Source organism: Nomia melanderi, chromosome 2 (assembly GCF_051020985.1).
Source record: "Nomia melanderi isolate GNS246 chromosome 2, iyNomMela1, whole genome shotgun sequence".
Lineage (NCBI taxonomy): Eukaryota > Metazoa > Arthropoda > Insecta > Hymenoptera > Halictidae > Nomia > Nomia melanderi.
This window is the reverse complement of record NC_135000.1, coordinates 7,020,557-7,035,507: the sequence shown is the minus strand read 5'-3', so window position 1 is coordinate 7,035,507 and position 14,951 is coordinate 7,020,557. Positions and strand designations below refer to the sequence as shown.

The 14,951-nt window shown below is 44.1% G+C and overlaps 1 protein-coding gene across 2 annotated transcripts in view; it reads right to left on the bottom strand.

The window, feature by feature from the left end:
* The window catches only part of LOC116424570 (beta-1,4-glucuronyltransferase 1), a 47,574-nt gene extending 33,234 nt beyond the window's left edge, over window positions 1-14,340 (bottom strand). Inside the window, exons 1-2 of one of the 2 annotated variants that reach the window (XM_076364760.1) lie at window positions 13,735-14,340; window positions 13,394-13,505 (exon numbers count right to left, since the gene is read on the bottom strand). The gene's annotated coding sequence lies outside the window, so the exon portion shown is untranslated. The remainder of the gene's footprint in view (window positions 1-13,393; window positions 13,506-13,734) is intronic. The other variant, XM_076364759.1, reaches the window with a different exon arrangement.
* Between the last annotated feature and the right edge of the window lie 611 nt (window positions 14,341-14,951).

The following is a 14,951-nucleotide window of genomic DNA, read 5'->3' as shown; positions in this document are numbered from 1 at the left end:
TTGAGCGGAGAAACACTCGCGACAACCTTGAGGTGAACACCTCGGCCGCGCCGGCGAGGTGAGAGCACGTTTTCACCGTGCCGGGGAAGCCTTACAAATTCTAATGGGCAAGTTCATGGTTCCTTTGACCGCCGCCAGCAGCGATCGTTCACTTCGAATCGCAGGATATAATAACAGTAACCATAACGACGATAATAAAGAGATCTAATTGATACGCCGACGTTTTATTTTACGTCGAATTGATATAGCGAGACGACACGAATGGGTCTCGTAAATGATACAGTTTTTTTAAGGTCCTCTAGCTTTGGACGTTAAGATAAACGGAACCAGATAAACTGACTTTTAGAAACTTCTCTGTAGAAACTCGAAGAGTGCGTCTATCGGGAGTTTAATTGATTTGCAATAGATTGCGTGTTGGCACATTAATTTCTTGAATAGTTTCCTAGAGAAATATCTGTTAGATTTTTACTAACGGCGAAGTAGAAAGATAAAATAATAGTTTCAGTGTTGAATTGTTCTGCTTTATTATGTAATATGTAATGCACTGTGCGTGAGGTTAAAAAGAATCGTTATTGTTCATGGGATGTCCCAATGCTGTGAATAATAAAAATAGAGAAATATGTACTCATACTCTTCTAAACTTCATTTAGCTCGAGTGAAAATTAAAGATCTGCTTAGAATTCCCATATTGTTAACACCCTTACATCGATATTCACTTGAAAAATAAATCAGTAACAGAAAAATACTCGAATTTAAATGAACGTAGACATTTTGATCAACGCAAATATCAAAGAAACAACAATCCCAAAATTCCTAATCATTCTATAATTATCCATGGCCAGTCCACTGTAATTCCATTACCCAAACGAGAGGGCAAAATTTCAAAAATAAAAGTTCACTTGTCGCTGGAAAAGCGGCCGCGTCCGCTCGTCCTATTATTAGGATCGAAAAGCTCTCGTGAATCGATTCCCCAGTCGCGTTTTAAAACGATATCGATGTCCTGCCTTTATGACGTCCCTGGTCGCAGGCCGGCTCGGGTCTCCATCGATCCTGCCAGTCGGTCGACTGTCCGAGCGAAAGGAGGAAAAAAAATTGAAAGATGAGGAGGGGACGAGAGAAAAAAAAGGAAGGAATGAAAAATACCGGACGAGAGCGAGGCACAGCGTGAAAGTTTTCGACGTCACGACGGGTGCACGTGCTCCTCGAGGCGATCCAGATGCACGCGCCGCTGCACCGATGCTCGATATCCCGGCCAGCTGACAATCGGTTCTCGCCCGGGCTCGTCGAAAGTGTCTTCGGGGCTGGGAAACCGCGCTCGCCAGCCGATTCATTCGATTATTCGGGTTCACGGGCAGTGATGGACACTGAAGTATGTACTTGTATAGTATGTGCATATGTAGGTATATACGGCGAACCGCTCCGCGTCGGGGCAAGTGGAGGAAAATTCGGATCGCTTCGAATATGATTCGATTCTGTGAAAGGTCTTGAGTGATTTGTACTTCGAGCCTCGAATATTTCGATAGGATTAGACAGAGCTGAAAGTGTTTGGAAAGTTTTGAAAGTCTTGGAAGGTCTTGAAGGATCTTGGAAGTCTTGGAAGGTTGTGAAGGATTTTGAAAGTCTTGTATGGTTTTGAAAGGTCTCGAAAGTTCTTGAAAGGTCTTGAAAAGTCTCGAAAGGTCTCGAAAGGTCTCGAAAGTTCTTGAAAGTTCTTGAAAGGTCTTGAAAAGTCTTGAAAAGTCTCGAAAGGTCTCGAAAGTTCTTGAAAGGTCTTGAAAGATCTGGAATGGTTTTGAAAGGTCTCGAAAGTTCTTGAAAGGTCTTAAAAGATCTAGAATGGTTTTGAAAGGTCTTGAAAGGTCTGGAATGGTCTTGAAAGGTCTTGAAAGGTCTTGAATGGTCTCGAACGTCTCGAAGATTTTAAAGGCCTCCTAAACGAAAGTCTCGAAGATCTCTCACACAATCGCGAAATAGAAAATCTGGATCATTTCCATCGACTCTGCCAGTTTCACTACTAACAATTCACATCGAACACCCTCAAAACTGTCTCGACAATATGCTGATTTCCACTAACTCCGCACACATCCCCTACATTCATCGATAGACACCGCGAAACTCTACCTAATTTTCAACCAGTTTTCACCTCCGTTGTTCCCCACTGATAAGGATAAATTGGACAGGTGACACGTCTCACCGGGCGTTAATTAAGTGAAAGACGAACGGGAAACGGATCCGACGCGCGAACAACAGCGGAAAACTGGCGGGAGGGATTTATCGCTGAAAATGCCGGCGCGTTGGTTTAATAAAGCGCCGGCCGGCTCGCCCGTCCCGCGGTTTGAATAATTTATGATACGCGGCGAAGGAAAAACCGGGCGCACCGGGAAAAACGAAGACGCGAAGATCTACTTTCGCGTCGGCCGCGAAGAACGAAATCGAAATCGCCGGCCCGGAAGAAAGAAATCGCGAGGCGACTTGATTAGCGGCACGCCGAAGCGAAATTAACGTTTCTAGTTAATTATTTCCAGCACACGCCGGCTCTGCCGCGGTGCGAACGTGTTACACGAAACGCCGACCGCAACTGGCACCGTTGTATTAGAAGTTAAGTCACAGATCGATGGGTAAACGAGACGCTAATAAGGTTAAGGGGACACATGAATATTTCCCTTTCCGCGGGGACGTTCGCCGGGAGAATTGTTCCTGATGCATTGTGCAAAAGCGGTCTATTTCGGTTTCCCTGATCGGCCCGGCCAGCATAGGCGCCACCATTGATTTTTGCCGCGGATTAGATAGGCGGCGGCGGGATCGGTAACAATAGCGGCGTGATAATAGAATTCGGACCGGCCGTTAACGCGATTCCCATGGGGGCCAGTGTCGCCGCAGATATCGAGTTTCGTTCCATTGCGAGGGGTTCCGTTCCCAATTAGCGCGATCGCGCCAGATGCGCGTCTCGACTGCCGTGGGTGTCGCATCCAGGCGAGCGTAGAGGCGTCGGGCGTTAATATTCAGCCGCGCTGAATGAGTGTGCGGCTGGCGCAATTGCTAACCATGGAATATTCGAATGTTGACTTCAGATTTTGTAAGTGTTTGTTTTTGTTCTTGTTTGCGGTGTTCTTTACTTTCTTCCTGTTGTTTCGTACCTCTTCTTGTCCCTGTTCCTGCTATTATTTATCTTCTTCTACCTGTTCCTGGTCTTGTTCTTCAGCTTCTTCTTTAGCTACTTCCCCATTTTCTTTCTCAGCCTCTGCCTCATCTTCTTCCTCGCCTTGTTCGGCAGTTTCTCCTTCGTCTCTTCAGCTTCCTGTTCATCCTGTTCTTCGTATCCTTTTCCACTCTCCTCTTGTTCCTCCTTCATCTCCTGTTTCACTTTCCTCTTGTTCCTCTCATCTCCTTTCTCACTTTCCTCTTGTTCCTCTCATCTCCTTTCTCACTTTCCTCTTGTTCCTCTCATCTCCTTTCTCACTTTCCTCTTCCTCTTCTCCTTCCTCTTGCTCATTTCTCCACCTTCCAGCTCCTTCCCTCTCCACTCCCTCTCCTCCCATACAACCATCACAATCTCCATCATCCCCAGCTACACATGATCCTCCACCTAGTCCACTAGTCAAGCTAAGATCAAACATACACACCAACCCCCGAAGACGGCCAGGCCCGTCCTCCAACGTTCCAGGCAGCTTCTTACTGCACCAGCCCAGTGTTTATCCAGCGTACACGGAAACCGCTGCGAGGCTGGATTTATGTTTGCTCATCGGGCACAGTGGATACCATACGTCATACGGATAAAAATGTACAGTCTAGCCGGCCGATAAGCGGTACGCGGATAATGAACGAATCGATCCGCGTCATCCGAGAATTTAATGTTCCGTGTCACGCGGCAGAGGCGAATATCACTATAGCCGGCCGTGCCCGCAACGCCGGGCCATTCTATTTTCTTTTCCGGCCTTATTGATTGCGCCCAGACTCTCACTCATACTCTCTCGCTCTCTATCCCCCTTTTCTAGGTACCCCAACGTTGGAGAGGCTCTTTGACCGGTCGCTCACCTCCTACCTCTTACCCTCTGAACGCGCGCTTTGTCTCTTGCAATAAATTGACAATACAGCTGCGAGGGAACACGGGCTGGAGTGCAGACGCTGGGACCAGGGTAGCTATCCGGAGTCAAACAGCCGGCCTGATCGCTGCTCCGGTCTCTGTCTTCTAGCCTACTCGCTTTGTTGCCCTCGCGCTACTCTAGTTGCCTAGCCAAATTGCCCGGTCTTCGGGGAAAATCAACTGTGATCCTTAGCACTGATAACGTTGTTTCCACTGTAGACCCTGTATTAATTAACCCTTTGCGCTCGACGATATTTTTTATTAGGCGTTCATTATTCTCTGACGAATTATTAACATTATTTGCAATTTACGTCAAGAAACATCTTGCATAGATTATGGGGCAGAGCTGCTTCATTTCTATGTTCTATGTGTTGCACTCGGAAGTTTCTCACTAGAAATATGTAATATTTTTTGACGAGGCGAAGATGATATTCTTTGAAACTGACTCGAAAGGAAATCACAAGTACATTGAAGAACAAAGCTGTTTTATTCCAATGTTTCACTATCGAGGCATTATATAAAGTTCAACATTAAATATCAAATTTCATAGTTTTCGTATCAAATCTAGTGGTGACTCAGGGTCACCTTCCCAGTGCAAAGGATTAACCCCTGTACGATTTTACTATCAACCCTTCGAAGATGGACGTCTGCAGTTACGTCGTACGTCGACACCATCAAACTTCCATGATTCGAGTAGCACCCGAAACGTTCATTTTGTTGAATAATGTTTTATCCGCGAATTTCCTTCCTTCTCTGTGTATCTTCGTTATTTTGTTCCTCTTTGATTCTTTTAGCCATTGAGAGCACTTTCGTCGCGTACTTTTTGTTCTCCGTTATTCTTCTTTTAGAACCCCCTTTCACCCTGTCGTAGTCTTTTGTATCACTCTTCCTGTCTATTGTCGTTTCTAGTATGTGCCTTTCGTAGTCTCTTGCTTTATGCGTTATTCTAATCCCTGCTTCCTCCTCTATTCTATAGTTTGACAATCTTATCTTCTCGCTGATCTGTCTCTGTCATTATTTTCCATATAGCTTTCCTCCGAGAGAAATAGCAACGATACAGATACCATTTTAAAATAAATTCTTCTCGCCTTCATTCACGATGATTAAAAAATTATTAAAAACGTTAATCCACTGCAGTTTCTATACAGAAATTCAAACAACTCGAATACATTGACTTCGTAATTGCTTTGAAAACAATCGTAATACGTCAAATAAGAATGTTGAAGAATGTGAACGTGAATAATTAATAATGGTAAACGATCAATAATCGTTCCTATTTCTTTGCTACGAAAGAATTGTCCTCGTTGCTACAAAGGAACAAGTGACATGCAATGCGGCCAAGATTCTCGTGGCAGTCAACGTGTTAACTGCTCAATAGCCTACAGATCTTTCCTCGCGTCCCCCCGTCGCCACAACAAGGAAAATCTCTCCAGATAGCATCAGCTGCAACGGCATTGCTACGTAACAATCGATCCCACAACTTCAGCGCCGCGGCATGTAATTGCCCGAGCGTCGATCCGACGAGACACGCGCCGGTTTCGTCGTACACTGATCTCGATCAGCCCGATGAAATCTATCCCGGTAGCTAGCCCATTCTTGGGAGGCGACGGGGCCGAGCTTCCCAAGCGCGTAACTACTTTCACGTTTCATCTTTTACGCCCTCGTCGGTCGTTGCGTTAGGCATCCTCCCGCACCCGGTTTAAGATGCTCAGTTAGTTGTTTAATTATTCAGTAATTTAAGGTTTTTAGTTTCTTGGTTTCTCAGTTTCTCAGATGCTTAGCTTCTTAGCTTCTTAGTTTTTCAGTTTCTTAATTTTTTAGTTTCTTAGCTTCCTAGTTTCCTAGGTTCTTAGTTTCTTAGTTTCTTAGTTTCCTAGTTTCCTAGGTTCTTAGTTTCTTAGATTCTTAGTTTCTCAGTTGCTTAGCTTCTTAGCTTCTTAGCTTCTTAGTTTTTTATTTTTTTAGTTTCTTAGTTTCTTGGTGTCTTAATTTCCTAGTTTCTTAGTTTCCTACTTCCTAGTCTCCCAGGTTCTTAGGTTCTTAGGTTCTTAGTTTCTTAGGTTCTTAGGTTCTTAGTTTCTTAATTTCTTAGTTTCTTAGGTTCTTAGGTTCTTAGTTTCTTAATTTCTTAGTTTCTTAGGTTCTTAGGTTCTTAGGTTCTTAGGTTCTTAAACTCTTAAGTTCCTAGTTCCTTAAGTTAGCTGCCCATTCAGTTATTTAACACTACGCATTCTTCAAAATGACGAACTTAAATTCTCTTACCTAATTACTAACATCCTAAACTGTTAATATATTAATAATGTTAAATCATGTAACAATTTAAATGCTCTTCAAAAATCACCTGAACGACAGCGGTGAAACAAGACCGCCAGGTGATCTCGATTCCGACATAATACGCGTCGCGAGACGCTCCCTCAATGACGCAAGAATCACGTAACTCCAACGCGACCCACTGACACCCCGGTCCGATTTTACTTTCGACTGTTGGGAAGACGAAGAGCGCTGTGTGTAGGTGCATGGACACGTGTCTGCTGCGCGTGAGCCTGCCTCGAAGAAAGTAAGCACTCGAGCCTCGCACTTTCCCCGTTTTCACGGCTCCGCGAGATTCTTTAGCACACTTTCTTGCTCGACTATGAATGTCCAATGGAAACAGCTGGCCCGAGAGAAACCCCGGCTCTTCAGGGTTCTTTTCTCTCGCTGTAACGAACCCGGGAACGCGTCGAATGATCCGACGTGTTCGTCTGGTGTTTGATGTTCTTTCATATAGAGGAACGTCGTTCAAAACGTTTTTCCTGCGTAACTTCACAAGTGTCATTTTTAAACGAAACTTCAATGATTCGTATGATACTCATAGGAAAATACTGCCGAAGAATTCGTGACGCTTTCCTGGTTAAAACGAGCTCAAACACAACAGCATTCGGACAACTGCGAGAAGCAACGGTTTAGCGAAATTTCATTCGCTAATGCGGGGTGCAGTTTGTTGCATCGATTCGCGGCGTGTTTGGGCTCATTCTAATCGGGAAAGTGGCCGCATTCGAATGGTAATGTTTCCATGGAGGTATTTGTAATTACTTAATGTGAACGGCCAATTTGTATTTAACGACCGTGACTCAGCAGGATGTATTAAGGAAAAGACGTTAGAACGGCCGACCTTGCGCAGCCTCATTAGTTCGAACGCGATTTCTTGCGGTCGAGCAGCGCGATCTATAGATCCTCCGTCTCCGCAAAGCGAAAATCCCTGGCCGGAACCGCCGCGGCGACGCCGGGGGAGATAAAAACGGCTGTCCCTGAGCGTCACCGTCATTATCGTTCGCTCAACTTCGCGTCCACGTAAGACAAGAAGGCCGAGCTTTCACCTTACGATCGTCCCCGTTTCTAGATTCTCCCCGGCAACGACCGTCAAGGTCGTTACGAGGATGTTAGCCGACCTCTGGCGTCACTCGCGGGTGGAATATGCAAGCCGGCCGGCCGGCTCGCGCAAATACTCGACGGTCATGCCGGGGAGTTCGTTGGAACCCGTCGCATGAGAAACGGACGGGGCCGAGCCGAACCGGCGGATGACTCAGAAAATAAAAGCATCATGGTGTAATAATGATTAATGCCACGGGAACACTGCAGAAAGAACCCTCATCGAGGTAAAACGTTCTGCGGAGAGTCTCGCTCCCTTATCTCCACTAGGAAGGTAGTTACAGGGACATTTCGGATTATCGAGTTTCATCGTATTTTCTTTACTCAATCTCATCAGAAAATTCTGAAAAAATTCTAGCTCGTCGTAGACACTCTAAGTGGTGCTAGGGAATTTTTGCTAAACTTTTAGTTGAAGATCCTGGCAGTGAAAAATATAACAAAGACCCTAATTTTAATGAACTTTTACCTTGACCAAGAGGGTAGCTGTTAGGAAGTTCTGGATTATCGAATTTCATCGTATTTCCTTTACTAAACCTCATCAGAAAATTCTGGAAAAAATCAAGCTCATCGTAGACACTCCCAACTAATACTAGGGAATTTTTGTTAAATTTTTAGTTGAAGATCCTAACAGCGAAGAATTTAATAAATGAAGACCCTGAAGAATTTTAACGAACTTTCGTTTCTTAGATCGGCGCAGCGTTTTCGGAATGCAGGATCGTTTGAGATCACAAAGATCCACGGGGAAAGTACAATGAAAGCTGACGGGCCGATCTTTCCCAATAATTGCCGTCCTGGCCGAGCTGGAAGGCTGGAGCGTATCGCGCAACGAATATCAATAACTGATCACGGGTTGAATTGCGTACAACCGCTGACTCACTTTAATTGCCGGCGGATAGAAATAAAAAAAGTGTGGCAACCTCGCAGCTGAATAACGGGGCACGGTCTAAAACAGAATAATAAATCCGAAGGTAATTTCAACCGTGCTCCTTCGCCTCAGATCACTTCGTTTCTCCGAGCGTTTATAATAACTTTCAAGGTTCAACGGTTGCAACATCACTCACGAATCCCATAAAATTCCCGAGTGCACGATTCCCTTGATCCTCGTGACTAACTTCCTCTTCAAAATAATCGTGGCCTACATAACACCAAGACATACTTAACCTTTTACACTCCGAATACCAGCTGTGGCGACACGTTGCCTTTCGAGCAACTGTTTTTTCAAATATCGTAACACGAAATATCAATCAACAATTTTTTAAACATCTCAAAACCTTTTACAAATAATCTCAGTTATGAATCGAAGCCTGATATTACAGAAGAGAACAGTATATCAATTCCTTAATACTTGAATAACTGAATTATTCATCTGCAGCTTTCGATAAGGTTACTGACTAGTTTATTCGAAAACATTCGTATATTATCAATAATGCTAATCCGGTGATACTCAGCTATGAACGTGCAATAATAATGACGCAGTTCGATCGAATGATCGAATATTATATTTTTTCCAGTTACTGTATTTTGCTCTACGAAATCGTGCGGCATTCGACGTGTTAATATCGTTCATCCATCACGAACGAATGGCAAACAGATCGGACGTGCGAGCGTGTGCCTTCTTTCTCGATCGATTCCCCTCAACCCCTGAGCAGGAACACCCCCAAAGCGTATTCGACAAAGCGACAACGCGGCACGCGAGCTACTACACGCCGAGTCATTTTTCTACAGTTCATTCACTAATGTCCCCCTTTTGTGGGTAACTTATACGCCCGGTCGTGTCTGGTCGGCACGATCCCCTTTGTCAATACCACCCCTCTCGTCACCGTTGGAGCTAAATCATCGAACGTTCCGAGCGTGTTTCGAGCAAAAGTTCGGATTCTGTTCGTTATTGTCGAGTCCCTCTCGAGGTCCACGTTCGGGGAAAGAATCACGCGAGGCGAACGAACCGCCAGGGACAAATGGCGACGCGACTCGACGCGACGGGGCGAGAGCGTGATGTAACTGAACTCTTGGGTATCAACGCTGTCCCATCGACGCGTTCTCTTTGTTTCCTTTTCGGAGCTTCGGGAATCTCTTCGGCGGTACTTTGAGAAGTTTTTGATAGAATTCTGACGAATCTTTTGGTAGAATTTTAAAAATTTTGGGGAATTCTATGTGGTAGAATTCTGAAGAACTCTATTTGATAGAATTTTGAGGAACTCTATGTGGTAGAATTTTAGAATTTCTTGCCAAAATTTTAAGAATTTTATTTGGTAGTTTTGAAGAATCTTTTGAAGAATTCCGAACAATTTTTTCGAAAAATCTTGAACAGATTTTCGTACAAATTTCTGAAGAATTTTGTATATGTTTTAATATTGCTTTCTTGAATGTTACTGACAAACACCACTTCTATCAACAAACATGGCAACGAGATCTTATTTCGTACATCGATTATCCAACCATTTTTGAGAAAGTGAAACTACTAATGATTACATTAACCGACCATATCCGTTAAAATTAACAACTCCTCGAGATCCTGCACCGGGACACTGGACTTTCGTTGTTCCTAACCCAAGGCAGTCCTACTTAGCGCGCGGATACGAACTGTTAGTGCAAATCGGCTAAACGATATAATAGCTCGCGTTCGAGATTGTTGCGCAGCTTCGAGACGAAGCCTCACTTTTCATTTCGCAAATTCGTTATTGACAAGAAAAAGAGAAAACCGAAGCAAAAGAACGGAGCGCAATCTGCCAACGGCAAAAGGAAAAAATCTGTTAACGCGAAAACCTTGGTGTAGACGTGGACTATTGCCAGGAGAGACGCCAAAATATTTAATAAAAAATTCATAACATAATATCTACAAATAAATAAACTTCGTATCGTAACGTAACAATACAAGTTCAGTGCAGTAATGCTTATTTTGTAATAAAGTTATTATTTAAAACGTGTATATATTATATCTATTGACCCTTTGCACTCCAGAGGTGACTCAACACTTGTTTTCATACAGTAAAACTGTAACTAATATTATAAATATTGTATAATTATATATTATATAATTTATAATATTTATAATTAATATTATAAAACTACATTTAATATTATACTCCGTACAATGCATTAATTTGAAAAATATTGAAATAAAATAGCGTTGTTCCTCAATAAGCATGATCTCTCTTCGAGTTATTTACAAAATATCCTCTCTATCTTATTAGAAAATGTTACAATATTTCTAATGAAGAACTTCCGAGTACAAAGCGTTAAAAGATAGGGAGACACGAGAAAAAATTTTTTAGGGTGGCGTAGTGACATAAAGATTGTAAGCCGCTGGTATATTGGTTGAAATTCGAGTAAAGTCGACAAATTTTTCATTTTACGTCGAATCACCTGATTTTCCGAACGAATACTCGTGGCTTTTCCAGGTGGACCAACGATTTTCACGTTTTATCGTTTGGGCGCCGGCCAAAAAAGACGGAGGGACACGCAATTAAATTCCGTACAAGCAATCTCTCCGTCCCAGGCAAGAAAATTGGGGAGAATCCGGCCGGAAAGAAGACTGACTTCCTGTGGCGCGCGCGCGCGCGTGCACACGCACGCGCTTAATCTGCGGTTTCATTTTCCAGATTATTCCGTCCCACTCCCTTTTCAACGCTACACTGCGGGCAAATTGTGGAAAGAATTGCTGTTTCCATGAAATTGATGATTGGGGAGCTGTTTCCTTTGAAATTGGGGGAGTTAAGTTCGTTACCGTGAAATCAGTCTTGCTGCTTTGATTTTTTAAAAATATATTATTGTATACGAATTATTAGATAATAATATTTTATAATAATAGTGTATAAAAAATCTGGAGAAATGTTAGCAAATACAGTACTGACAATGTTACTGATAGTCAATAAGCTATGTCCACATTATTCTCATTATTCCATAAAATGGAGTAATTATAAAAATAAAATTATTCATTTCATTTTATCCACTATCATTAATATAATAACAAAATAAGATCCAAATATCTTCTTGCCCATTAACATATTGAATGTCGCACGGTTTCATAGAGCAAAATATATGAAATGGAAAAATTAAATTTTGAATTCGATTCAATTGCATAATTATTATTACACGTTCATCTAGCTGAATCTTATCGCATTAGATAGCATTGTTCATAATATAGAAATGTTTTCAAATGATCATCGTTTAACCCCTTGCACTCGGGAGGTGACTCTCAGTCATTCGATGCATTAAAACTATAAAATCTGATAATTAACATTGTATAATGCCCCGATACGTGAAATATTGCAACAAAATAGTCTTCGTCAAAAAACTGTTAAATATTTCTAGTGAGAAACTTCCGAGTGCAAAGGGTTAATTGAGTGAACTATAGTAATTCCATTTGGTCGGGGGTCACCGGTAACCCCCACGGCACTCAACATGTTAACAAATCGTCAATTCACCCGTTCCATCAATTTCCTTAATTTCACCACATTCTAAAGCAGAAAAAGAAGTCGTCTGATAAATGGTCCAATTAGTTGCCGAAATAAAATCATCATGGAAACGTGCGCCGACACTCGAATTATATTCCGCAAGCAGTGCGTGCGCACGCCGGCCCGGGCCGGGCTATACTTTTTCAGCGACACACTTTCTGTAATGAAAAAAGTCCCGCGGAGGTAAACTCGCGAACCAGAAATTGGTAAACACACGCTCCGCCCCGGTATGTAGGCCGCCCGCGGGTCTAACTCACTCGATATGCCTACCCGGCGTACCCGCCGGCGGCGGGTCGAACACAGTGACCTTCTTCGGAGCCCTTTGAACTGGAAACGGTACCCTTCCCTTTTTATTGGGCGGTGGAAAAAGTTTACGTAGTCTTTCCTCTTTTTTAAGCTGATCCCAGTCGAACTTCCAGGAGAACTTGATAAAACTAATGTGGCCATTGTGGACTGAACTGGAAAGGTTTTATTGGTCAATGACCAAAACAATAATAAAAAAAGTTCCGGAGAGACTTTTGCTCGTTTAGTTGGTACACCGTTCTCGGTAGTCCCATTTGCATGGGATGCACTTACGTAGATCCAGATAAACCAATTTAGTGATTAACTGCAGATTATATACGGGATAAGGTGACAAGAATTATTTGGAAATTATATGTAATTAGATGTATATAATATTATTCTATATATCTAATATAGTATCTAATTTATAATTTATAATATATATATATATATTAGATTCTAATATATATTTCTAATATACATAATTAGCTATAATTTCTAAATTATTTAGTCACCTGATCTACGTTCGCAATCGGAAATGTATGTACAGTTTGTACCTTAATGTATAACCGACAACCCCTACGCCATCTTTATTGTTTATCCGTTTGCTTCCATTGTAGAATGAAAGCGTCCTAACATTGTCGCAATTCCATTTACGAATTTCAAAACAGTCGAACATTTTTCAAGAGAAGTACAGTGCAACGGTTTTACAGTGTTTCCGTGGAAACGTCCGGTCGGCGAAAGTATAACAGAAAAGTGAGTTCGCACGGTTCGAGGAAAGAGGATCGTTGGAAATGCCGAGCCACGTTCGCGACGTCCGTGCGCGATTAAAATATGCGTAACTGCGTGATACAAAGAATCGAGTCTACGCATCGCGCGAGGACACGCGATAAATCCGCACGAACCTCTCGACCCACGTTCCCATGCCACTGCTACAACCTTCTTTTCCTCAAAATGTTCCTTTCACCAAACCTCGCGAGTCAAAATACAAATATATAAACTCACGCAACAATTACATCATTCTCCAATCAACGGAAACACGATGAATACACCAAAAAACGTCTAACCCCGCACGCATGCTTTTACGAACACGATATAACCTCCCCATCCAACGAGCAACAAAACCCTACCGAATTTCCCTCAGCTACGAATTAATGATCCATACCTCCGTTCCAATTCAGCCACATCCCGGGTCGCGACGGCTAAAGTCAGTATCCAAGACGGTAGCCAAAAAGGATCAGCCGCAAGACACCAACAGCCGCAATCCCAACGAGAGTCTACGTTTCGAGTTCCGTCGACGCGTAAACAAAGACGAGCCTCGTCAAAAGATACTTCAAGGGAAAGACGAGGGAGCGCGGGAGGGAAGGGGGGAAGCGGTCGGACCAGTATCGGTGCGCCGCTAAAATTCCAGAAACGGAAAGAGACGGGGCGACGAACCGGGGAGCAGAGTAGAATACGAAGGAGAAAGAAAGAAGAATAGCATAGAGAAACGAGTAGCCAACTCACCGTGGATCCCGTCAGCGTGACATCCCGTTGTCCCAGGACACTGTGGCAATGTCGCGCGCACAATATTTTCGAGTCCTGTCCGCACAGCCTCCGCACTGTATCTCTCACCCACGCAACAACAATGTAATCTCGGTCACATCCAGTCACGATACGCGCGGCGCGATCCGCATAGCTGTCCCGGAGCAGCAGCAGCACACCCTCGTCCACGTTTTCCTCGGCCGGTGTCGCGCGCGCGACACGTTGCCTGCTCGCTGGGTAGGGTCCTGCCGTCTATCCTACGCGACCCGGTGATCACGAGGTGGTGGCCGCTGCGCCTCGAGAACGTACTACACCGTCGCAGTAGCGGCGACGTGCTCTCGGCCCGGTCCCCGAGGGAGAGCAGAAGCATGTAGCGGAGAGGTGGACCGGTGACGACCACGGCGACGGCTGGCGACGAGTGCCACCCGCGGTCCGCTGCTAGTGATGCGACTCGATGGCCCGAGAGCGTGACATCGCGCGCCGTGGAGAAAGGTGCCGTCGGAGTGAGAGCACACCGCGAAACGTATCTTCGACCCGCAACCCGTCGACATCCACGCCGCTCGAGCAACAGCATCCGACTGACTGGCTGGCCCCCCCCCTCGATAACGCCATGGGCAACGCGTGCTGCGTCAACCCCTCTACCGAAAACTCACCACCAGGGGGCTTCGCAACGGGTCGCCTTTCTCCGGAATCGTTGTTTATTATCGTTTCACCCTAAACCTACCGGGGGAAATCCCATATGTTGGGGCTCTCTCGGTGAACGGCGATGAATGGTGTGCTCTCCTGAAGTGGGAACCCCCTTTCACGTCGTCCTGTTTTGAATTCCGACCGTTACAGCGAAGCATGGCGACATCTAGTCGTAGGATCCGTAGGGTCAAGAGTGACCTGGGACCTGCTTTATCTCTGCGAGATAAGAGACGCTGCCCTGTGGGATGAGATTCTTTTTTGTTTGGACGGGTTTATTGATTTTGATTAGCGTCGCGAGAGTTGTTGTAATTAAGATCGATGGATTTTGTATTGTAGTTTTTTACGCTTTTGTGAAGGTAACCTTGGGGATGCGATGGAGGATGTTGAGAGGTAGCGGAATATTTTGATTTTTATGGTATCGTTGATGCTGAATGTTTCCTCGTCAGGGTCAGCTTGACCGCGATGATGCCGAGAGATCACTGATAAATTGTTTAGGCGAGAAATGAGTTACA